A 25296-nucleotide genomic window follows, 5' to 3' on the forward strand; every position below is an offset into this window, starting at 1 on the left:
GCAGCACGATGCGGTCCCACCAGTCTGTGCTTGTTTCCCGGGCCCAGAATCGGCGTTCCACGGCATGAACCTGCCCCAGTGACACCATGATTTCCACATTGCTGGGGCCTGTGCCTTGTGAGAGGTCTATGTCCATGTCAATTTCCTCATCACTCTCGTCGCCGCGCTGCAATCGCCTCCTCGCCTGGTCCGGGTTTCGCCTTGGCATGTCCTGGCTCTGCATATACTCCAGGACAATGCGCGTGGTGTTCATAGTGCTCATAATTGCCGCGGTGATCTGAGCGGGCTCCATGATCCCAGTGCTAGCTATGGCGCCTGGTCTGAAAAAAGGCGCGAAAGTAGTATCTGATGGACCAGGAGAAGGAGGGAGGGCGGGAGGGAGGGAGGGCCGAGTGACGACATGGCGTACAGGTACAGGAACAGGGAGAAACACAAACAACTGTCACACAGAATGGTCCCCCCAAAGATTATACTGAAAACCGTGGGCTTAGCAGGCCATTGATTTCACGGAGGAAGGGGAAGCAAATGAACACAGAACAAATCTATTTTTTACATCTTAAGCTGGCAGCCGACGGTGCAGCATGAGTGATAGCCTCTCCAATATGATGACGACGGATACCAATCATAATATACCATCATCTGCCAAAAGGCAAGGGGCTGCTGCTGTGTAGCAATGCAGCCCCACGTCTGTCAGCCCCACGTCCGCCAGCACCCAGCATCGCCCTCGGCCTCTTCTGGGTGCTTAGCAGACAATACTGGGCAATTGGCAGGAAATAGTATATTACGACTGGTAACCATCATCATCGAAACAGTAGCATGTCTGCCCAGGTGGTCATGATTGACAGCCATACCAGTACGACGACGATGGGTACCAGTCATAATATACCATCGCCTGGCAAGGGGCTGGTGCAATGCAGCCCTACGGCTGCCAGCCCCACGGCTATCACTCATGCTACACCGTCTACCGCCAAAAGGCAGTTAGCAGCTGCTGCTGTGTAGCAATGCAGTCCCACGTCTGCCGGCACCCAGAGGACATATGGTGACGGTGAGCTCAGCTGAGCTGAGCGGGCTCCATGCTTGCCGTGGTATGTTGTCTGCACAGGTAACCCAGGTAAAAAGGCGCGAATCTATTGTCTGCCGTTGCTGTGACGAGGGGGGAGGGGCCTGACGACATGTACCCAGAACCGCCCGCGACACTGTTTTGCATCATCCGGGCATTGGGATCTCAACCCAGAATTCAAAGAAAAGGCGCGAAAGGCGCTTCTCGGCTCTCTGAGCTGTGGCGCAAACGTAGTATCTGACGGACTAGGGGAAGGAGGGAGGGAGGGCCGAGTGACGACATGGCGTACAGGTACAGGAACAGGGAGAAACACAAACAACTGTCACACAGAATGGTCCCCCCAAAGATTAAACTGAAAACCCTGGGCTTAGCAGGCCGTTGATTTGACGGAGGGAGTGGGAAGCAAATGAATACAGAGCAAATCTATTTTTTACATCTTAAGACGACGGTGCAGCGTGACTGATAGCCCTCGGCATCTTTCTGGGTGCTTGGCAGCAAATACGGGGCGGTGTATGACGATGGTCTTCAGGCCTATTGCACAATCGGCTGCTCAGGGAAGACTCTGCTAACGTACGATGACCCGACTTGTAATAGGACAGCTAACAGTCGTAATACACCATTTACTGCCAAAAGGCAAGCCCCACGGCTGCCAGCACCCAGATCGCCGATGAAAGCTACCAGTCTACTGCACTGTCCATCGCCAAAAGGCAGTTAGCAGCTGCTGCTGTGTAACAATGCAGTCCCACGTCTGCCGGCACCCAGAGGACATATGGTGACGGTGAGCTCAGCTGAGCTGAGCGGGCTTCATGTTGTCTGCACAGGTAACCCAGGTAACCCAGGTAAAAAGGCGCGAATCTATTGTCTGCCGTTGCTGTGAAGGGGGAAGGAAGGGGCCTGACGACATGTACCCAGAACCGCCCGTGACACTGTTTTGCATCATCCGGGCATTGGGATCTCAACCCAGAATTCCAAGGGGCGGCGGAGACTGCGGGAACTGTGGGATAGCTACCCATAGTGCAATGCTCCGGAAGTCGACGCTAGCCTTGTACTGTGGACGCGGTCCGCCGACTAGAGGACCTAGAGCATTTTATGTGTGGACACACACAATCGGCTGTATACAACCGATTTCAATAAAACCGGCTTCTATAAATTCGAACTAATTTCGTAGTGTAGACATACCCCTAGTGTGGATGCAGCTATAACGGCAAAGCTGTACTTCATATCAGGAGCGTAAAACCACCCTCCATGAGCAAAAGAAGCTATACTGATAAAAGCACAGCTTTCCTGGTATAATCTGCATCTCCACTAGAGATTTCTACTGGCATAGCTATGTCAGTCAGGAATCTCACCTCTTAACATCTCTGATTGACATAGCTATGCTGGCAGAAGTCTGTAGTGTAGACATAGTCTAGATCAGGGGTCGGCAACGTTCGGCACGTGGCTCGCCAGGGTAAGCACCCTGGCGGGCCGGGCCAGTTTATTTACCTGTTGACGCGTCAGGTTCGGCCGATCATGGCCCCCACTGGTCGCGGTTCGCCGTCCCAGGCCAATGGGGGCGGCGAGAAGCCGCAGCCAGCACATCGCCAGGTGCTTACCCTGGCGAGCCGCGTGCCGAACGTTGCTGACCCCTGGTCTAGATGATCACAATGGTTAGATCTAAATATCAAGTCTATGATAACAGTAAATTGAATTTTAATCCATGATGCAGGCCTCCAGTTCCCTCTTCTTTAGAATCTGATGAACAAAGGACTGACTAGATATCCTATGCCAGATACAGAATCTAAAATTTTGCTCCTAACTCCATCAGAAAACGTTGGCATCTCTGCACAGAGGAAGGGTAATCTGGATAAACACCAGTGTGAACAAACATAAGTGTCTCAGATCTGCTTTACTCCTGGGGGTATTCTGCTCCACTCCACAATGCAAAATTTTGCAGAAATTAACTTTGTGCGTGCAGAATTTCCTTTCCCCTACAGAAATGGGGTGCAGTGCTGCTGGCTGCCCCTAGGGGCTGCTGAATTCGGCAGAGCCCGGCTTGCATATAGAAGACACTGCCAGGCGGAGGGAGCTAGAGGGTTCCTGGCAGCTGCAGTTCTTGCACGCCTTGAGGGAAGGAGACAGCGGTGCGCAGGAAACTCCATGCAAACCTGGGACCAAGCATCAGGCTGTTTCTCCCTCTGGATCCCTGGGCTCTGGGGGGGAGGGGGACAGGTGGCTGGGGCCGGGGGGGGGGGGGGGGTGCAGGTATCTGGGCTAGGGGTCCCTGCGGCTAGGCTCTGGGGGGAAGGGAATGCGGGTATCTGGGCCAGCGGGACCCTGCAACTGCTCTGGGGGGAGGGGGTTTGGGTGTATTGGCTGGGGGGGGGCACTGTGGCTGGGCTCTGGGGGGAGGGATTGTGTGTGTCTGGCCCCTCGGCTGAGCTCTGGGTGGGGGTGGGAAGAGGGCAGAGAAACAGAAACTGGGTTGTCATAGGGGTTTCTTTAACTCTCTACTCCTGTGGGAATTTTTCTGTGTGTCTGTATTATTGCAGGTATACTTGCTGACAGGTTTTTTGAAATATATTAGCAAAATAATTGAAACTGGTATGATTATGTAGTGTTATTTTGACAAATAAAATTTGCAGAATTTTGCAGAATTGTAAAATATTGTGTGCAGAATTTTTAATTTTTTGGCGCAGAATGGCCCCAGGAGTAGTGCTTGCAGCAAAGTTGTTTACTGCAAAGATTTCACAAGCTGTAAAGCCCATCTTGAGGAGGCTGGCGACCAGCAGGCATTTTCCCAAGGGTATTGCTTGGCAGAGATTAATGTAAATTGGGAGCCTCTGATATGGTCCCCATTATTTCTTAGGCTAACACTTCTCAAAGACACAATTCTCCACTTCTAGCCATTTCACGCTCTGCCTCTTGCCACCATGAGGAAGAAGGTTCCGCTTTACAATCAGTGGCAAGATTTTGCAGAAAAACCTACATTTTTATGGACTAAGGGCCAGATTTACAAAGGTATTTAAGCATCTAAAGATGCAGCTAGGCACCTAGAGGTATTTCCAAAAGCAGCATAAGCACCTAACTCCTATGGAGGCTAGGCACTTAACTCATGTAGGCATATTTGTAAATCCCCCCAGATGTTTATCTGCAGCTTTAGGTGTCTAAATACTTTTGTAAATCTGGCCCTAAAATCCTGATTCAGCAAAGCACTTGATCAGATGCTTAACTTCGTTGTCCCATTGACTTCAAGTTAAGCACATGCTTAAATGCTTTGCTTCATCACGGCCTACAGGCCAACTATGGGTCTCATCAAAACTAATGAGAGTTTTGCCATTGACTTTAATGGGACTAGGCTTTGATCCTAAATCCAATACAAAAGCAAAACTGTTTATTTTAAAAACAAAGTGACATCAGTATAGTTAACTCTTGCTGGATGTACAGACGCAAAGCACGTAAATACAAAGAAATGAATTGTAAGGACATCATAAGTCTTGCATTGCTCACACAACAAATAGTTCTCTTATGTATAAAGAAATGCATATGTGATCAAAGCACAACAAACCTAACTCTGACCATGGATTGTTGAGGGTTTTATGTATTGTTTTTGCTATCTTGATTTCAGTAGCTAAATATTTTCTTTTAAGTGATACTGTTAAAAGAGAACTGATGGCAGAACTTTTTGAAAAGTACTTATACTTGCTGTTCTTTGAGGAGAGCACTCTTTATTTATTTTAATAGAAAGATTGTATAACATTATAGATTTTTCGGAAAACTTGTCCTTGGGGTGGTTATATTCCTGGCCAGCCCCCAGAGTGGAGGAAACAAAGGAAGCAAGATATAGAACTGATGCCCAGGGCCGGCTCCAGGCACCAGCAAAGCAAGCAGGTGCTTGGGGCGGCAAATTTGCAGGGGCGCAAGAATCCAGCTTATGAGAGCTGAGAACCAACAGGGAGCCCTGGGAGCTGTAGTTCCTTGGTTAGCTCCCTGCCTATAGAGCCAGCCCTGGAGCAGGGAAAGAACTACATTTCCCAGCATTCCGTCAGCCGCAATTAACAGGAAAGGGAGGGGGAAGGAGCGTAGAACTGAAACTTTATGCTGCAGCTTGCTGTAAATGGTAGGGACAGAGCCAGCTCTAGGTTTTTTGCCACCCCCCACCCCAGCCCTGGGCTCCCCCCACACCCCTATGTTGCCCCAGCCCTGGACCCCCACCCGCCCACACCCCCTGCTGCCCCAGCCCTGGGCTCTTCTCTCCCCCTGCACCTGCACTCCCTGTTGCCCCAGCTCTGGCCCCCACCTGCACCTCCTGCCACCCCAGCCCTGGGCTCTCCCCCAAAGAAAGAATTGGGTGGACTAAATGGACATTGCACCTCTCTATCTGAAGCCTAGCAAGGCAGGTACATGGATCCCACTAGAATTTAAAATGAAAAGTAAGGGAGGAGAGGCTCTACTAGACTGGGCAGTTTTAGATACAGTACCAGGCACGTAGGAGGATTTACCCTTCTGAGCCATGGAAACAGAAATTGACTTTTCTTTTCCAGATTTAGCTAATATTCAGAAAGGGAATCTAGCACCTGCCTTCCAGATTTGAACACCCTCAAAATTCAGGAGTGCTCAAGCTCAATTCGGGCAGCTGTTATTTCATTGCTCCCAAATCAAATATACTGATCCACTGTAACGTACTGTAGGAAAAAGTAGAATAAATTGAGCAAGAAATGCTTCCCAGTGGTTATTAGGACTGGAATTGCTATTTTCAACAGCCATTGCCTTTTTTATTATTATTATTATTTTTTAAGTTTTAGTTTTATTTGTTTAAAAGGAAGAACGAGATATTGAATTGGCAAATTCCCCATAAAACAAAGAATGGAACAAAAGAATAATAAAGGCACTTCAACTTTTCCTCATTTATGTAGGACAGTCTTATAATATGCATCCAGATATTCTTCAGTCACACAAGCTGAAAATTGTTCCACTTTACTGCAGTTCTGTAACCATATGGGAACCAATCCTGTCTGTGTTCTGTGCACATCCAAAATTCCTGCTGAATGACCCGCCCTGGGAGCGAGTTACCAGTGACCCAGGGCTGGGGCGGCAGGAGGGTGCAGTGGGGGGAGGGTGGGGGGAGAGGCAGCCAACATTTTTTTTGCTTGGGGCAGCAAAAAACCTAGAGCCGGCCCTGCTGATGCCAAAATGGAGGAGGTAAAATGAGTCTGAGTTAATGATCTTATGATAAAAGTTGACTTTTGAGCATTATCATTTTAAAATGTAACATTATCATATAATCAGGTTTGGGGGTTGATTCTCCATTACCCTGCCCCTTTGTCATTTTTCTCCAGTTCAAAATTAGTTCATAATGGGTGTAAAATGCTGTCAGATATGAATGGCAGCATTTTACCCAGCATGTTGCTCACTGCATGCAATCCTCAGATCTGGCCAAGTTTTGTTTGGTGCAAATCCCAGGGAAGAGGGACAGAGATGGTTGAAGCAACCGCCACTCTCCCCCCAATCCTGGGACCAGCTGAGCTGCTCTAATTTGGGCTGGGCTGCAATGATTCCAAGGGGCTAGTCCAGCAGCAGGGAATTGCCAGAGTGTAGTAGTGCTTTGGCTGTGCTCAACTACCCTGGCTGCCCCCTGAAGTGGTGTTCTCTATGCTTGGTGCCGTGCTGGGGTGGTAGCAGAGAGCTGTTGTGCTGGCTGTACACTACCCAGGGATTCTGCCATACCAAAGGATAGGGTGACCAGACAGCAAGTGTGAAAAATCAGGATGGGGGTGGAGGGGTAATAGGTGCCTATATAAGACAAAGCCCCAAATATCTGGACAGTCCCTATAAAATCAGGACATCTGGTCACCCTACCAAAGGAATCCTCCAGTGGCAGGCTAAACCCACTGTGAGGCTATTCCGTCTGATGGACCAGTTCAACCCAGCTGCATGGGAGTGAGGAGCTGGCTCTCTTTTCACAGGTGAAAGTGACTTCGTGTAGTGAGAAGAATGCGTTCCATAATTCTGAGGCTCTTATGGACTATTTCCACTTTGTGCAGATAGCACCGTCTTCCTGCTGATGGTACTGCCTGACCTCTAGTGGCAGTAGAGGCAAGTTACTGAATGATTTTGCTAACATGAAATAAATACGGTATGCCCCGTAAGCAATTATTAGGTGTGACCTGGAAATAAGTTTTTTCAAAGAGGCTAATGTGTATTAGGTTTGAAAAATGGAAATGAATACATTTTTGAAAGATCTGAAACAGAAGACAAAATAAAATGCAAGAAACCACTGTTAAATTCTGATGGATTATTTTTGTTTATTTCAGATAAATCTGAGTTTACAAAAGTATAAACAAAGTCTGTGTTTCAAACATCTACAACATTCAGGGTTCTGTGTGGTGTGTAATGTATTTTTTCATCAGATTTGGTTGCAAATATTGTATGATATTCTGATGGGCACTGCCCCCGTCCCTCTGGTGGAAAGACTAATGAGCATTCCTGCACTCACTCAGCACCAATTAAGAGCACTTGCAGAAGATTCTCCACCTGGAGAAGGAGAACATAAAGGATGAGACTAGCCACAGAGCAGAAGGGTACAAGAAAATTTTTCTAGGAACAGGGGAGCTGCCAGTGAGCTCCAGTAACAAGGGGAGCTCAGCCTAAGGCAGTTGCTAACCTTTTCCTTCAACTGCCCCCCATCTGAGGCAGGCAGATGCTACTTTGCTTGGCATGAGCAAAAACCCTGGAGGGCTGCTTCCAGCCAGTGACCTATGGTGTTTCCTGAGAAGAACCATCAGGGGCTAGAGACTGTATACTGGGCTCTAAAAAGGCCCAGGACTGGGCAGAACAGTACAGTTGCACTGGGAACAGTGCAGTTGTCCAGGAGTGAGGCTCCTGTAGGGAACCTGGGGCAAGACACTCAAAGACATTATGGTTCGAGCCCAAGCTGAGGTTTGGCTGACTACAGATATTAGCACATAAGAAGTGCAAGATGCATTTTAGATGTACTTGACATTTTAGTGGGTTAAACAATCTTTGCTTACTAAGTTTTCTCCCTAGAATTACCCTGGTTCACTGACTAACAATGAAGGTCTGTTGGTACCTGAATTCATCTCCCTTACACGGCTCCCATCACTGTTGTGTCTGGACTAAATCTGGCCAAAATTTTCCCATCAGAATGTTGTGTTTATTTTTAAATGGAAAATAGCTTTTTGATTAAACAGATAATTTTGAAAAATCTGCTTTCATCTACAATTTCTGGGTTTTTGATAAAAATTTGGAAACATTAAAATGAAATTTGATTCAAGTGAAATGTTAGTTTACATCGATTTTTCATGGAGAAAAAATAATTTCTCAACCAGATCTAATCTAGACACATCAAGTATTTAAAAAGATATAACTGTCTGTCCCAGCCCATAGTGTGCGTTTCTGTGAGTTTGAAGCACTTATTGACAATAGTGATGCTGGAACAATTTGTATAGTTGGGGTTCTGAGAGCCATTGAACCAAAGTGAACACCCTGTATATGATGGAAAGGACTTCAAGCCAGAGGGTGCTGCCATACCCCAGAATCCCTGGACCTGTGATTGAGAGGGCTAAGTTAAAAAATGGGGGGTTGGGCCCATGGTCATTATCTCCTCCAGGAATGAGTTCCACAGTTTAGGTCCATCTGCTGAGAAAGTTCTGTCTCCTATAGTCACAAAGCCTCCCCAGTTTCATTGTGCTAATGGAACATAGCTAATATGGAAGCTGGTCATGATAGATGGTCATCTCATGGGCCAATCCCATGGAAGGCTTTGAATAGTAAGACAGATCTTGTACTGTACTCTGCATTCAATGAGGAATCAGTGAAGAGAGCAGAGCACTGGAATGATGTGTTCATGCTGATAGTGTTGCTAAACAGATGGGCTGATGTGTTTGGTATCAGAAGCCTTTTTTGGGAGTGTAGTTTCATTTCTAAATATAAATTGCAACAATCAAGATTAGAGGTTGCTAAATGTATCACTGTGGCCAGGAATGTATCCGATAAGATGAGGTACGATCTTCAGCCCGTTGCTGATGGAAGTGGGGCTTTTGTTTTGTTGCTGCTGTTTCACCTTTTTGAGTACTCTGTAGCCTCAAAGTTCCGTAAGCCCCCAAAGGCTGCAGAGAGCAATTTCCTAGTACAGGTAAGGCAGTGAAATACATTTCTAGAACCCCCTGTGCAGAGGCGCTGGAACAGTTTGTATAGTGGGGGTGCTTAGAGCCATTGAACCAAACTGTAAACCCTGTATATAATGGAAACCACTTCAAGTCAGAGGGGTGCGGCATGGAGCCTGAAACATGCCAAACAAACGATCATCTGATTCATCAGGATTCCATTGTGGTATACTATAGTAGAAATGCTGTAATGTTAGACTATTTTTAAAGAACTTTCATGTTGTCATCCTCGTTGCTGTTATTTAGAAACAGACTTAGTTAAATTGGTGCAACTCTTTTGTGTAGACAATTGTTTCAGCTTGAGTGTTTTATACTGATTTAGCTTAAGTCTATTCCTTACATATTTATGCTAAGGCTATATAAGGCACCCTTAAACCAAAACAGGAGTCCCACACAAAGGGGTTGCAACAGTTTAATGACATCCGTTTCTAAACAGATGTTGTTATATTAGTTCCACTTTCTTGTGCAGAGATGGCATGCGATTAGTTGCTGGAAGAGGGGAGCAAGGCAGGATCTATCAGGCCTTTGATCCGTCCAGAAACAAACATTCTGAACATAAACCAGAGAGCTGGGCAAATAGGGGAGTCTCATGATCCCTTAACATCTTCATTTAATGTCTCCTGGCCAAGCACTGTGAGCAAAACAGGTCCTGCAGAACTGGCATGTGTGCATCAAATGCCTTATCCTGTTTCTTAATTGCTTCTGTGGAAGGGTAGGCTAGATACCAAGGTGATAGGTATCTGATGAACACAATGTAAATTGAAATGCAGCAATAACATCTGGCCAACCCTGCAAACTGGCTTGGACTGTAAATGGAAAGTGTGTTCATCCCAGATGTATATCCATGCACAGCTCAGGTCTAATGGTGTGCACACAACATAACGGAAATTTTCTGTTGCGTGTGCTCAGCTGCAGTTTTCCAAGGCTCATCACTCTATGAAAAACAAACTGACGTCTTTCACACCAAAGCAAAGACTCTTGTCCTCAGTGAAGAATATTTTCATGCCCAGATTCATTCTGTTCTTAGAAACTTCTTTACAAAGGGGAAAAAAGATTTTCACTCTTACTGAACACAAAAATGTTAAATATTTTGCTCAATCTTAAAAAATAATCTGGGTCATAGGCTCACATGAAAAGTATCAGCCCAAAAGGTGCATGTTTGAGAAGTTATGCAAACAGATGGTTATAATGGAAGCTGTTTTGCAGCCTTAACTATAATATACGGTGACCAAGGGTCTGCTGTAAAACTAGAGGGAACAGTTGGCACCGGCATGCATAGGAATCCGCATTTTAGTGTGTGGATATGTAACTATTTGCCACTTTGTGGTGATGCCTCTTGTTGTATCATCTTCAGTAGACTTTATATGGCCGAGGAAGAAGTCCCAGATTTCTGTGAATTGTCTAGCTTATCCTGTGGAGTGGCATTTAGATATTGGTGAGATTTCTCACTCATGTGGCCATTGTGCATGCAAGGGTGTGTCTTTCCCATGTCTGATTACAGGTTGGCATACAAGCATTGGCACCATCTCCCATTTCTCCAGAGGGTCTGAAACATAAGGATCCTCAGTGAGACAGGATAGGCTACATTTTATTGGTATCTCCCTAAGAAAACTTTTAGGTCCTCATTTACATTACAATACAGTAGCTCATCTCCCAGAAATGAATTGTTTAAAATCAGATTATGGGATTTCTGCAAGTAGACTCATAGACTTTAAGGTCAGAAGGGACCATTATGATCATCTAGTCTGACCTCCCGCATGATGCAGGCCACAAAGCCGTCCCAACCCTTTCCCTTGACTCTGCTGTTGAAGTCCCCAAATCCTGTGGTTTAGAGACTTCAATTAGCAGAGAATCCTCCAGCTAGCGATCCCTGCCCCATGCTGCGGAGGAAGGCGAAAAACCTCCAGGGCCTCTGCCAACCTACCCTGGAGGAAAATTCCTTCCCGACCCCAAATATGGCGATCAGTAGAACCCCGAGCATGTAGGCAAGATTCTCCAGCCAGACCCTCATTGGCCATTGATACTATTTACCAGCGATGGCACGCTGTTCATTTGACTAAAATCATGTCATCCCATTAAACCATTCCCTCCATAAACTTATCTAGCTTAATCTTAAAACCAGACAGGTCCTTCGCCCCCACCGTTTCCCTCGGAAGGCTGTTCCAATATTTTACCCCTCTGACGGTCAGAAACCTTCGTCTAATTTCAAGTCTAAACTTCCCCACGGCCAGTTTATATCCATTCGTTCTCGTGTCCACATTAGTACTGAGCTGAAATAATTCCTCTCCCTCCCTGGTATTTATTCCTCTGATATATTTAAAGAGAGCAATCATATCCCCCCTCAGCCTTCGTTTGGTTAGGCTAAACAACCCGAGCTCCTCAAGTCTCCTTTCATACGACAGGTTTTCCATTCCTCTGATCATCCTAGTGGCCCTTCTCTGAACCCGTTCCAGTTTGAGTTCATCTTTTTTAAACATGGGAGACCAGAACTGCACACAGTACTCCAATGGAGGTCTCACCAGTGCCTTGTACAACGGAAGCAGCACCTCCTTATCCCTACTAGATATACCTCGCCTAATGCATCCCAAGACCGCATTGGCTTTTTTCACCGCCACGTCACATTGTCGACTCATAGTCATCCTGCGGTCTACCAGGACTCCAAGGTCTTTCTCCTCCTCCGTTACTTCTAACTGATGCGTCCCCAGCTTGTAACTAAAATTGTTGTTAGTCATCCCTAAATGCATCACCTTACACTTTTTACTATTAAATTTCATCCTATTTCTGTTACTCCAATTTACAAGGTCATTCAAGTCTCCCTGCAGAATATCCCGATCCTCCTCCGAATTAGCAATACCTCCCAACTTTGTGTCATCCGCAAACTTTATCAGTCCACTCCTGCAATTGGTTCCGAGGTCAGTAATAAATAGATTAAATAAAATCGGTCCCAAAACCGAACCTTGAGGAACTCCACTGGTGACCTCCCTCCAACCTGACAGTTCACCTTTCAATACGACCCGCTGCAGTCTCCCCATTAACCAGTTCCTTATCCACCTCTGGATTTTCATATCAATCCCCATCTTTTCTAATTTAACCAATAATTGCTCGTGCAGTACAGTATCAAACGCTTTACTGAAATCAAGGTATATTAGGTCCACCGCATTTCCCTTATCTAATAAGTCTGTTACTTTCTCAAAGAAGGAGATCAGATTGGTTTGGCATGATCTGCCCTTGGTAAAACCATGTTGTAATTTGTCTTATTTTCTTATTAATGGCAAAACCATACTGGACAGATTTTGCTATCAGACAGATCCATTGGGTTAATCTCAAGTCAGCATCTTATCTGGTGTATCCTGGGGTGAGTGACTTGTGACTGGGAATCTATAGGATTCTCTCACACTTGAGCTAAGTGTTAATAACCGTAATAGTTAGCGTTTATGACACTTATGAAGTTACAACAGTATAAAACTAGTGTGAGGAGGATCAGGCCTGCTGTGTTTAACATACCAGTACTAACAGGTACAAAAGCATGGGCATATGCAATACACAGTAATCAGCCCCTTGCTGTCTACTTGGGTTTCTGAAATCAGGCTGTCTCTACTACAGGGGTTGTGTCAGAGCACTGTCAGAGAAAAACTCATTGACATGCAAGGTCAACTTCTGTGCTTTTGACCACATTCAGGGGAAAATATTGTAATAAATCCATGGACAGTACTATACGTACTTGCCAGAAAGTTCATATTTAACCCAGTTTCCACTTTTTGTCGTAATATTAGAGTAATCAAACTTTTAAATAACCCTCCCCGTAATGGATCACTATTTTGTGGTGGAGAGAGATGAGTGCAGACAAGCCCCTATTTTGTCCTTTGTGGGTTCCCCATCTGCCACCCCTGTCACCAAATTTCACTGGAGTTCTCTTTTCTGTCTTTGTTTTTGTTTGCCCAGATTCTAGCATTAGAGCACAGCAAAAATATATCAGTACTATCCAGTCTGTTTTTTACTGACTTATCATGACTAGACTCAACACTATCCCCTCCCTTTCTTTGCTCAGAGAAGCCCTTTAAGCTTATCAAGCCTCTGACAGTCTTTTACTGACGTCTGGATGTTTTTCAGAGAAAAAAAGTTGTCAAAAACAACTGAAATAAATTCACTCTGTGTTGTGGCACTGGAAATATAGAAATGCAAAACAACAAATGTAAAAAAAAAAAAGTTAACACCTCTGACCCTTCAAAATGGTTCCATTTCTGGTTCAAAAAAATGGGCAACAATTTGGTCTTGGTGGTGAATGTTGGTTTTCCTGAATTAGTTCACTTTTCCATAGTGTTGGACTACAGTATCGCTTATTTTATATTGACTGTCTTGCAGTTGCTTTGGAATCTAATATCTAGGCATATGATTCAGGAAAGCATTTAAGCACATGCTTAAATCTCATTGAGGTCAACGCTTAAAATTCAGCTTGTGTCTAAATGCTTTCTGGAATGAGGGTCTTATTCCACACACACATCACCCTACTATCTGAATCCATGTTATCTGCATTATATACAGGCATTTATTTGTCATGGCTCCAGTTCTGCATTCTTTCACCACACTGGCAACTTTGTGCACAGGGAATGTAAGTTTTGCCCCATGTGTCTATTTTTTGCCTGGGGTATGCAGAAATGTAATCCTTTTCAAGTTAAGGTTTCAGATGAATACTGTGATACAGCAGGGCCAGAGGGCAGCAGGAGAGTGATCTTATTGGGTGCTGGGAAGTGGGTGGGCACAAGCCCCAGGATCAGAGCCTTATTCCCTGTAGACTAAGGAGAGGTTACTACAGGTTAATTAGAACACCTGGAGCCAGTTAAGGCCCTGCCCAAGACCAAATGAAAACCCCTGCTTCAGTCAGACAGGAGGAGGGACGGAGAACTGACCGTGGTTTGGAGATGTACTGGTGTTGACCAGAGGATTAGAGTACCAAGGGAAGGGAAACCCTGTCCAAGGAGGACAGAGGAACTCCCCCAGCATAGAGGACTGAGAGAAACCCTGCTCAAGGGGAAAGAGGGTAAGAAGCCTGTGAAACTGAAAGTGCTGGGACCAGAGTAGGGGGCAATCCTGGGGCCCTTTGCCTCTCTCTCCCCCACCAGGGCACTTATGAAGCCCAAGAATAGGGGCAGGGCGGTGCCCTGACCCACCACACCAAGGAAAAGCATGGGACCTACCACAATAGCACTGGCCATTTACCACAATGTGTTGCGATGTCTTGGATATTTTCTGGGGGACTTTTTCACAGCAGAATGAAGTTTCCATGGTAACTTTAGAACTACCTCTCTCTCACAAATAGAAGTTGGCCCAATAAAAGATATTACCTCGCCCACCTTGTTTCTCTAATATCCTGGCACCGACACAGCATACTTGTCCAAGTTTTACAAATATATGCTCTGAAATCTGCCTTGGTAAATATTAAGAATGTTTTAAATAAATCAGAAAATCCCTAGTCTCATGTTTAAATGGTAATAACAATTTAGCTAGATTTCCATTTTCTTGACATTTTCTTTTGGAAGCTCTCAGACTTGAAATGTCTCCACTGCATTAACTAAGGTTTTAAAAATGATCAGATTTTTTTTTTAAATCAAAGTTTAACTTTAGTTAAACTGATGCCTTGTGCCAAAATGTCTTTATACTACCTGAAAAAAAAATAGGCTGAAGGATGACCTCCTTCCATGGATGCATGATGCAATGAATTTGTATTATATTTATAGGAATAATTGTGAAACTAGAACTAGATTTTAACGTTTGGATTCAGGAACATACCTGATGTAAGATATATGGGTGTTTCTGGGGCTTTGCTGTTATAATCAATAAAACCATTAATCTCATATTGCACAGACAAATTCTGCTCTTAGTTACGTTGATGTAAATCTGGAAATATTCCATTGAAATCAGTGGAATTCCCAATTGTTTACACCAGATTAACTGAAGGAAGAATTTAGCCAGCGGTGGGTAGAATCCTAGCTTTACTCAAATCAGTGGGAGTTTTGCCATTGACTTCAATAGGGACAGGGTTTCACCCTGTGTGTATTGTTTAGAGATTAGCTCAAATGGCAGAATCAGCATCTGGATCAAGACTATTAATCCCCTGAAGTTCAGAGTTGCAAGAACCTGGGGTTTGAGGTAAGCCCCAGAGATGGGGGCTCACCTCTGAAATTCAATTCCAGATTTGGGTTCAGATTCTAACATGTACATGCAAATATCAATGGTGATTGGATGTGGCGTCTCACTGAACGTATCTATTTATTACTTAGTCTACTGTTTGGTAGAGGAGATGATGCAATGAAATTTGTATTGTTGCCTACAAATATTAGAGCTGCAATCCTGCTAACAAATGCAGGGCTGGTTTGACAGTTTACTCACTCGCTTTTTGTTTTGTTTCAACTGAGATTGACCTGATTTTAACCTCACACTTAGATGAATTTTTAAAAAGCAGTTGTCACAAGGTGCTGCACTCACTGGCGGTGCACCTCCTACTGGCTGCATGTAGGGATTAGCTCTGCCAGGCCACTGCCCCTTCCTGTGGTTGCACTCCATCACTCTGACTTTGAGTTTCAGGACTCAACTCTTCCTGCTTTGTGGCTTGGCCCTCTGGCCAGGTCACTGTACTTTTCCCCTTCCGGGGTGTGTGCGCATCTATGCCCTGGTCTACACTACGAGTTAAGATCGAATTTAGCAGCGTTAGATCGATTTAACCCTGCAGCCGTCCACATGACGAAGCCATTTTTATCGACTTAAAAGGCTCTTAAAATTGACTTCTGTACTCCTCCCCAACAAGGGGATTAGCACTGAAATCGACCCTGCTGGGTCGAATTTGGGGTAGTGTGGATGCAATTCGATGTTATTGGCCTCTGGGAGCTATCCCAGAGTGCTCCCTTGTGACCGCTCTGGACAGCACTCTCAACTCTGATGCACTGGCCAGGTAGACGGGAAAAGCCCCGCGAACTTTTGAATTTAATTTCCTGTTTGGCCACTGTGGCGAGCTGATCAGCACAGGTGACCATGGAGTTCCAGAATCGCAAAAGAGCTCCAGCATGGACCGAATGGGAGGTAATGGATCTGATCGCTGTATGGGGAGAGGAATCCGTGCTATGAGAACTCCGTTCTAAAAGGCTAAATGATTAAGCGCAGCCAGACACTAGGGTGGTTAGCAGGGCACGCTGCGCATCAGAGAAGCTTTGAAAACTAGTTTCATGACAGCCAGGTTATGGTGTGACAGTTCTGTTTGTTTCTCCTTGATGAAAACCCACCCCTGGGTTCACTCTACTTCCCTGTAAGCCAACCACCCTCTCCTCCCCGCTTTGATCTCCGCTTGCAGAGGCAATAAAGTCATTGTTTCAAATTCATGCATTCTTTATTAATTCATCACACAAATGGGGGGATAACTGCCAAGGTAGCCCGGGAGGGTAGGGGAGGAGGAAAGCACAGGGGTGGGGTAGTTGTAGGGGCACCCCCTAGAAAGGCATGCAGCTCATCATAGAAGCGGGATGTCTGGGACTCTGACCTGGAGCCGCCGTTTGCCTCTCTGGTTCTTTGGTAGGCTTGCCTGATATTTCAGGCAGGACTGAATCTCCATTAAACAAAACTTAAAGAAGGGAATGACCTGGAGTCACTCCCATTTATGTCCAGGTACCCCTGACTGACCTCACCAAGGCCAGCCAGGAGGAACCAGAAGACAGCAGCAGACGGTACAATACAGCTGCTAACCATCTTTGCTAACTTGCAAAGGCAAGGAGCTGCTGCTGTGTAGCACTGCAGTACTGCGTCTGCCAGCAGCATCCAGGAGACGTATGGTGACGGTGAGCTGAGCGGGCTCCATGCTTGCCGTGGTATGTTGTCCGCACGGGTAACCCAGGAAAAAAGGTGAGAAACGATTTTTTGCTGTTGCTTTCACGGGGGGGGGGGGGAGAGGAGGGCCTGATGACATGTACCCAGAACCACCCGCGACAATGTTTTTGCCCCATCAGGCATTGGGAGCTCAACCCAGAATTCCAATGGGTGGCGGAGACTGCGGGAACTGTGGGATAGCTACCCACAGTGCAACGCTCCGAAAGTCTATGCTAGCCTGTACTGTGGGATGCACTCCACCGACTTAATGGTCTTAAGTGGGGAGACACACAATCGTCTGTATCAAATCGATTTCTAAAAAAATCGACTTATATTAAATCGACCTAATTTCGTAAAGTAGACATACCCTCTGTCTCTCAGGACCCACTGTCCCAGGCAGCTATCCTCTCACTGTGCCTTAATGGTGCAGCTTCCCCAGTGGCTGCTAGGGGAACCCAGGTCTGTCCTCTACACTGGGTTCCAGCCCAGAGACCCTACAGGTAGCAGTCAAGGTTGTCATAGTCCTATCCCTTACTGCTGTATCCCTGGGCTGCTTCCTATTTTACCCTGCCAGTGACTGTGCCTGCCTCTCTCTGCAGCCCTCTTCTACTCTCAGCCAGTGGGCTTTATACTGGCCCCTATTCCTTTCCAGGTTTGCTTCCTCTTTAATTAACCTTCATTACTCCCTGGCTCCTCCTCCAGGTGAAGCCGAGGTGGCTAATGGGTCCACCTATCAACTTTAACCCCTTCAGGGCTTATGTGGGCTGAGCACCCCATCCCAATCTGGCATATTTTATTACCTTCTGAATGGATTGATTGTATTGTTTTGTTTGAGGCATAAAGCAAGTCTGTTAAAGTTGTTGACAACACATTTGTTATCGTTATTTTATTACACCAGCATGATCAGAGTCCCACTGTGCTAGGCACTCTGCAAACGCGGACTGAAATATGGTCCCTGTCCTGAAGAGCATACCCTCTAACTAATGCAAGACAATGGGAAAGCCGGTGGTGTGCGGAGACCACTGCCTATCTTGCTGACCAGTATTGTCTGACTAGTAGCTGTGAGCCTGTGCTGTCACAATTTGTGCAATTTGTAAAGTGTTGTGTGAGTAGATTCAAAGAACTATGGCAGTTGAGCCTGTAATTCACCAGCTGTGCAGTCTCCCTCAGACAGTGTCATTGGCTGTAGCATGCAAATAAGCTGTAGAGTGAGGGTGCAATTACTTGCATTACCTCTGATATCACAATGGTCTAGGACTCTTGGCTTGGCATAAGTACATGTCTATGCTGCTGCATTGGTGTCATTTGTAAAGTCAAAATGGCTGAGAACTTAAAAATTGGACAGTAATAGACTGCAAGTCCCAGTGATGATTGAACCTGGTGATATTCTGAACAAAAAGCCATGCTTGTAGTTGCTCCCATCGTTTCATGCTGACTTAACAGACGTTCTAGGCTTCAGAGTGACACACAGCGTGACAAACCTGAAATCTTATAATATAAATTGTTTCCTTATACTCCTCCCTATCTGTCAGTATCCATCCATCCATCCAATATTGAGATTATAAGCTCCCCAGGGCAGGGACTGTCTTTTTGTTCTGTTTGTACAGTGCCTGGCACAATGGGGTCTTGGTCCATGACCAGGGTTCCTTAGTGCTATGGTAATAAAATAGTTAATAATTAATTTAATTAATATTTGGATGTAACAAATAGTCAGAAGAACTGAGGCAGGTCCTGGTGCTATGACAGTATACCCCAGCTGAGGATCTGTGCCCACAGAAAGGAGGTGCATTTGCATAGGTCAGCTGTGTGCTCAGCTGGATGAGTGGGTTTGGAAGAAGATGGGGATGTTTTAGTCTAGTTTGGGAACAGCGTTCTGGAAGAAAATCATGAAGGTGCTTGTGAGAAAAATGAACAAATGGGTGATTTAGGCTGGTATCACTAGCGGGGCAGAGAGGTGATGTAATAAGATACAAGAGTGCATAAATAGGGAGGTGCAAAGGTGTGCAGGGACTTAAAGGTAAGGGCAAGAAACTTGTATTGGATGTGGGAGAGAAGGGGGAACCAGTGGAAGGGGATAAGATCAGAATGATGGGGCAGGGAGATGATCTTAGCCACTAGTATTTTCAGTGGAGGTGAGGGAAGTGAAGGGGGTGTCAGGAAGTCTGGATAATAGGTGATTATAGTAACAAGGAGGAGATGACATTGGCTTGGTTGAGAGTTTTAGCAGTGTGGGCAGAGAGAAACGGCCGGGTCTTAAAGATGTTGAGGGAAAATTGCCAAATGTGGAACACTGCTTGGATGTGCAGTCCAGCAAGAGATGGAGTCAAAGGACTTGTCTACACAGTGAGTTGGGGCGCAGCAAGCTAGGGTGTGAATCTACAGTGCACCAGCTTGTCATGCAGCAATGTCCTGTGTGGACACTGCGACAGAGCAGTGAAAGTTCCAGAGTGCGGCTGGCTTACTACTACCTGAAAGCTTTGAATGCCAAGCCATATTCCAGGACTTTCAGTGCACTGCACCAATGTCCACACAGGATGTTACTGCATGGAAAGTAACTGCAGATTCACACTCTGGCACACAACACAGTACGGTGCTGTGTAGACAAGCCTGAAGAGAATGCCTTGGTCACAGGTCTGAGTGACAGGGAGGATGGGAGTGTTTAACTGTGCCTGAGGAAAGAGGGAGATGTGGAGGATTTGGGAGTGAAGACCAGGAGATGGTGGCAAAAAAATCCAAGAGATGTCAGAATGAGATGCACCCAGAGGCAGGATTTGGGCAAAGAAAGCCCCTTTTAAAATTGGAAACTCTGTAATGATGACTGTTCTTGTGTCAAAAATAGCTTGGTATCTAGGTACAGTGCGTTCCGAAAATATCAAGGGGGTAGAAATTAGCAGAGAATGATGAATATTTTGACAAATGTGAACAATATACCACTTATTCTACTATTTTCCTCCTAATTTTATTTCCTTCTGTTTCTACTCTTCTTCATTCTTCTCTTACTACTCTTATTTATAATATGACTGCATCGGTATCTGCATGAAACATGATCTGATGAGAAAAGGACTTTCCTAAATCATTTTTACTCTAAAAATTCCAAGTGAGAGAAGCTGTTATGTCCTGGAAAGGTTCCAGTTTGAAGACCTGGGGGTGGAACAGTCTAGCTGTTCTGAGAGATAATGGCCACCAACTGAGTGAAACTGGGTGGAGCAAGAGTAACGAATGGCAATACAGTCCAGATCCTTGTGCAGGTAAAACTCAAATTGAAGTATTTTTATTATGTTAATGAAATTATCTGATAAAAAGGCTGGTAATATGCAGTGATAACAGTTATATTTAATGGCTGAGTAGGTCCTGGCTAATGGCATGAGTTGATGTCTAATTAGTTTTAGATTATGACTGTATATGGCATATAATGGTTGCTTTCAATTGTTTATGTAGTCAATGGTGGCAGTATATCCCATACAGTGTATAAACACAACCTCTTGTGTATACATCCAGCCTCTAGTGTATTTCTTCCTGCAAAGTGAACTGAGCAACTTGAAAGGCGCACTGCCATATTAAAAATCAAAGTGCTAATATGTATGTGTACCACTGTCCTCTCTGAGATGGATTCAGAACTGCTTGGCTTTTGTCAGAGGCCCTATCCTTCTCCATGGTTAATGGAGATTCAAGTGGGGTAGCTGAAGAGGTGTATGGAGAATGCACATCTTACTACCTCCAGTTGCATGGAAATTAGTCAGAAAATTTTAGGTGGGCAAGCTTTAGTATCCTTTCCCAGCAGCTCCCACTCTTGGAACCAGCCAAACAAGGGGGCGTACTGGGTACGATGGCTTCATTGGAGCCAAAGGGGTAAGGGATTGCTGGAGGCCAGAATTGGTGCTGAGGCACAGGGACTCCAGGCAGATGGCCCCCATCTCCCATGGATTTGTACAGATGCCCTGGCATTTGCCAGATTTGGGGATGGGGCCCCAATGTCTTTTCCAAGGAAAGGTTTGTATAAAACCCTACTTGTGATGTGAAAATATGGAGGTGATCTCAGTGAAGGATTCTAGTGGAGGTTTCCTCCCCCTGATTTGTGTCTTGTGGGTTTTTGCACAGGATGGGATGATTGGGACCCAGGAGCTGGATCTGTTCTCTTTCTATCACTTCTCTGCTCATACTCATGGATATTTCATTGGCATACATTCCTTGCTATCTTTAACTGGCAGTAGGACATGTGTTAACGCTTTGATACAGCAGAGGGATCTGTCTGAGCAAACTTGGGTTCCCCATAGAGCCCCCACTGCCAGGCCCAAGGTTCAGCCCGTGTAGAACTGACTGAAATCAGGGCCTAGATATGTGCATAAATGGGTCTGCTCACCACGCCTACATTCTGTTGCTTTTATTTGGGTGGTGTAATGTCTTTTTTTTTTAAAAAACCTCCTTATTGCAGTTATGGGATGTAAATCACATTAATCAGCATCCAGATGCAAGGAGGGAAGAGGCTGGTGTTGATTTGCATTCATTGGGTTGTTCCCTGGAAGGGTTATGATTTGTTTTCTCCTTTCAGGTTGTTTGTTTGTTTATTGCAAGGTAAGGTTTGATTGTGCCATTTAGACATGACCCTGCATTAGGGGCTGTGCAAAGTAGCCCTGCCCCACTGGCAGTACTGGAAACATTCTCCCCAAGAGAGACAGAATGCCTCCCAGAGCTCCCCGGTGTACAGTGGGAATGAACACACTGCAATGCCCCTTTAGGAGGTATACGATGCTCCCCATCTCAAGGAGGCTGGCCAACTCCACTGGCTGGCATGAAAGAGGAGGGTGGGGTTATGGCGCTGCCTCTTTGGAATGCTGTGCACCCCCAGGGAGTAGTTAGGGGATGATTCATGTGTTTCCCTGAGACTGCATTTCTGCCCTGTCCTTAGGCAGACTACCCAAAATGGGGAGATGCTCTTTACTCCCCTCCCTCCCCCGGCTACACAGACACAGTGGGGGATCTAGCCCTTAAAAATGTCAAAAATAAACCCATCTTTTCTTCTGAGCCCACATTAGTCCCCATACCCCCTTTATTTGGCTGGCCCCAGATCTTTTTCTGCAGCTTCTTGCCCTGCTTTGACCATTAGGAATCTGAACTTTGTCTTTTTCAGTTTCACATATTTTTATTTAGCCTGGGACAAATCCAGTGTCACTTTTATCTCTCTTGTGCCTCTATGTCCTTAGTTTACAACAGGCACAGCCAACCTACAGCTCTTGAGGCTTTAAAATGTGGCCATTGAAAGGCTTCTGTCTTAAGAAGAAAATGTGCATTTGATTCCAAATGGAAAATGTGTCCTGCGGGTTTTAATGGGCAGTGTTTGAATCAGGCCTACTATTGCTATGGAGATGAAGATGGTGCCTCCTTCCTCCTGACAGCCTCCCAGCGTCACTGCTGTTCCTTCCTTGCTCCAGCTGCTCCATTTGTTTGTTTGTTTGATTCTGAATCAACAGTGCCTCATGGATATGAACGTAGCTAAGATGGTGTAACTGGTAACATTCCAAACCACTGTTGCCAATTCTGGAGATTTTGGTCTCTGTTGGAGCCAGTCTCCCATGACAAGAAGCTCCAGCCCTCAAGCAAATGTGAGCTCTGCTTCGGGAAAACTCCCCCTATTCTGCTGCCTTCCCCAATTCCTAGCCTGAGCTTCCTGGGCAAGAACAGCCAACTAGAGATGCTGCAGGAAGCCCTCAGAGCTTTCACTCTGTCCTTGTTCCCCTGGGCAGGGGCCTGTGTGTTTGTGTGGAGAGAGTACCCAATACATTCTCACAGCAGGAGAGGAAGATTGCAAAAAAGTTCCCAGCAGCTCAGGGTATTTGGCTCTATTTTCCCCCATCTCCTGTGAAAAATGGGTAGGTCTCCTCCCTCCCTCTCCAATCCATCCCTGCAACTCCAGCCCTGGGGTGGGTTGGGATAATCCCTGGAGCTGTAGGAGGGGCAGAGGTAGGGGCAGATGTGGGGTGCACAATTAATTACTAGTCTGAGGGGCACAGAATGACTTTGAATTTTGGGGTTTTGGGGGAAGCTGGAAGCTTGACATCGAACAGCATTTCATACAAACCCATGTTGATTTTAGCTGGGGCTTCTGCAGCAGGGGCCATGTGAGAGAGATGTCAAAACTCTGACTGCCCCACACACATTAGGAGTGGGCGGCGGTGGGGTTCAAAAACCAAAAGACAGACCAGAAAACACATCATTTTGGGGCCAATCTCATGCATTTGGGGGGGTCTGACTCATGGCTTTTGAACTCTTGGGATTGGCAATACTGAAGATTCAACTGGAAATGAACAAATGGGTGGGTGGGTGGAGGGATAAACAACTCCAAAAGTCATATTAAGAGGCTAATAAGGCAAGACAAGTTTTGTATTGGGGCTATAGGATAAATAGTTAAAATATTCAGTGTGGCCTCCTCATCCTTTTGAAATAATATTTTGGCTCTCAGCCCAAAACCACTGGTCTACGTAATGTCTGTAATTTATTGATGCTATGCCCTTCTTTGCCTTCTGCTTTTGTGTCAGGCGCTTAGTTCTAGGAGGATATTTTTTGCTGCTGATCCTTCCTTTCTCTTTAGTAGGGGTGTCTGTGTGTGTGTGTTTTTAAACCTGTGACTTGTTGCCAATATTTTACCAAGGATTCCCCACAAAAATCCCCCCTTTGCCTGTGATAAACCCCTTGTACTGGGTAAGTATGCTTGCAGGGAGCAGAGGGTAAGAAACTGGGAAATCTTACTTGGGCTTCCTCTGTAAACAAAAGCTCTTTCTCCTAACCAAGGAAGGAGGCAACACAAAGAGATGTGAAGTGATTTTGCATTTGGTTCTTGAAAAATATGGGGAGCGTAGTGTGCTGAATCTGTTTACTTTCAAACGTTGCAGGTGGGTGTATAGACACCTTGGCAGGGGGCTTGGAGCGAGCGACCCTCATCTTGGAAAGAGTTTGGAAAGTTCCTGATTCCTGGTGCAATTTGGCATATTCCAAAAGCAAACAATGTGTTTTACAGAAATCGCTTTTGTGCCAGCCCGAGGGACAGGATGTGGCAGGCAGCTGGTGTACCAGCGTCCAGAGAGAGGGGGTGGCAATGGTTCCATCACAGAGTGGGCAATCACCCCAACTCCCCACGTCACACGAGAGCAGAGCTTTCACAATGGGATCCCAGAGCTCCCGCCAGCAGCACGTCCCAGAAAACAAAACCCTGCTTGATCCCATAGCAGCCAGTAAACCAAATCCGATTGGCTTTCGATTACGTTTATCTGGTCCACCAGCCAATCAAACTCTCTTTCTCCCAGAGCATCACAGAAATTAGAGCCGGAAAAGACCGATTAGGTCACCTAGTCCAGCCCTAGGCCCGGCTCTGATAGGGAGCGGCCCGGCTATTTAATGAGTGACAGCTCAATACCCCGCTCACACGGGAGCTCTCTGGGAGCCGGTTTGAACCTGTTAGTGTGTGAGGCTGCCGGAAGGCGCTGCATTGATATTGCTGGGTGGTTTAACTCTTCGCTGTCTGCCAGGTAAAATTGTTTTGATTGGGGGAAGATTTAATTAACACAGCCAGCTAGAGAGGGATTGCATTGGTGAACCCAGAGGGGTGAACGGCTCATGCAGAGGAGGGATCTGCTGGCACAGTCGAGGCTGGTGCAAATGCAACGTCCCCCCCATCCAGCTCCGCCAATGCACCTCCGTATTCCTGGGCTCTTCGTGGTCCGAGCGGCTTGCCCCGAGCCGGCTCCCCATGCGGCATGCAGGCGAAGCGTGTGTTGGTGACGCCAGCCTGCGGGGAGGGAGGATGGCTTGTTTAGGTTCTCCCGACTTGTGATGTGAGTTAGGATTTGAGGTCGGCTATACGCTGGCTCACTGAACAGAAATGGTAATTCTTAGCGCTACTGATCTCTCTCTCTCTCTTAGGTTAGATAAATGTCTATCAGGGATGGTCTAGACACTATTTGGTCCTGCCATGCGGGCAGGGGACTGGACTCGATGACCTCTCGAGGTCCCTTCCAGTCCTAGAATCTATGAATCTCTCTCTCTAGCCGCATGAAAGCCACTTGGGACAATTTAATTTCCTCCAGGGCTGTTACTACCCTGTTTGTTTGGTTTTTTTTTAGGGTGACCAGATGTCCCGATTTTATAGGGACAGTCCCGATTTTCGGGTCTTTTTCTTATATAGGCTCCTATTACCCCCCCCCCCCCCCCCCCCCCCCCCCCATTTTC

The 25296-nt window shown here is 46.0% G+C and overlaps 1 protein-coding gene across 4 annotated transcripts in view; it reads left to right on the plus strand.

Annotated features, from left to right (window-relative positions):
• The first annotated feature begins 24428 nt into the window (after positions 1–24428).
• Positions 24429–25296, plus strand: part of BPGM (bisphosphoglycerate mutase) — a 25747-nt gene continuing 24879 nt past the window's right edge. For all 4 annotated transcript variants that reach the window (XR_004647138.1, XM_034781783.1, XM_034781802.1 and 1 more), the window contains exon 1: positions 24429–24596. The gene's annotated coding sequence lies outside the window, so the exon portion shown is untranslated. The remainder of the gene's footprint in view (positions 24597–25296) is intronic.

The sequence above is a fragment of the Trachemys scripta genome, chromosome 1 (assembly GCF_013100865.1).
Source record: "Trachemys scripta elegans isolate TJP31775 chromosome 1, CAS_Tse_1.0, whole genome shotgun sequence".
Lineage (NCBI taxonomy): Eukaryota > Metazoa > Chordata > Testudines > Emydidae > Trachemys > Trachemys scripta.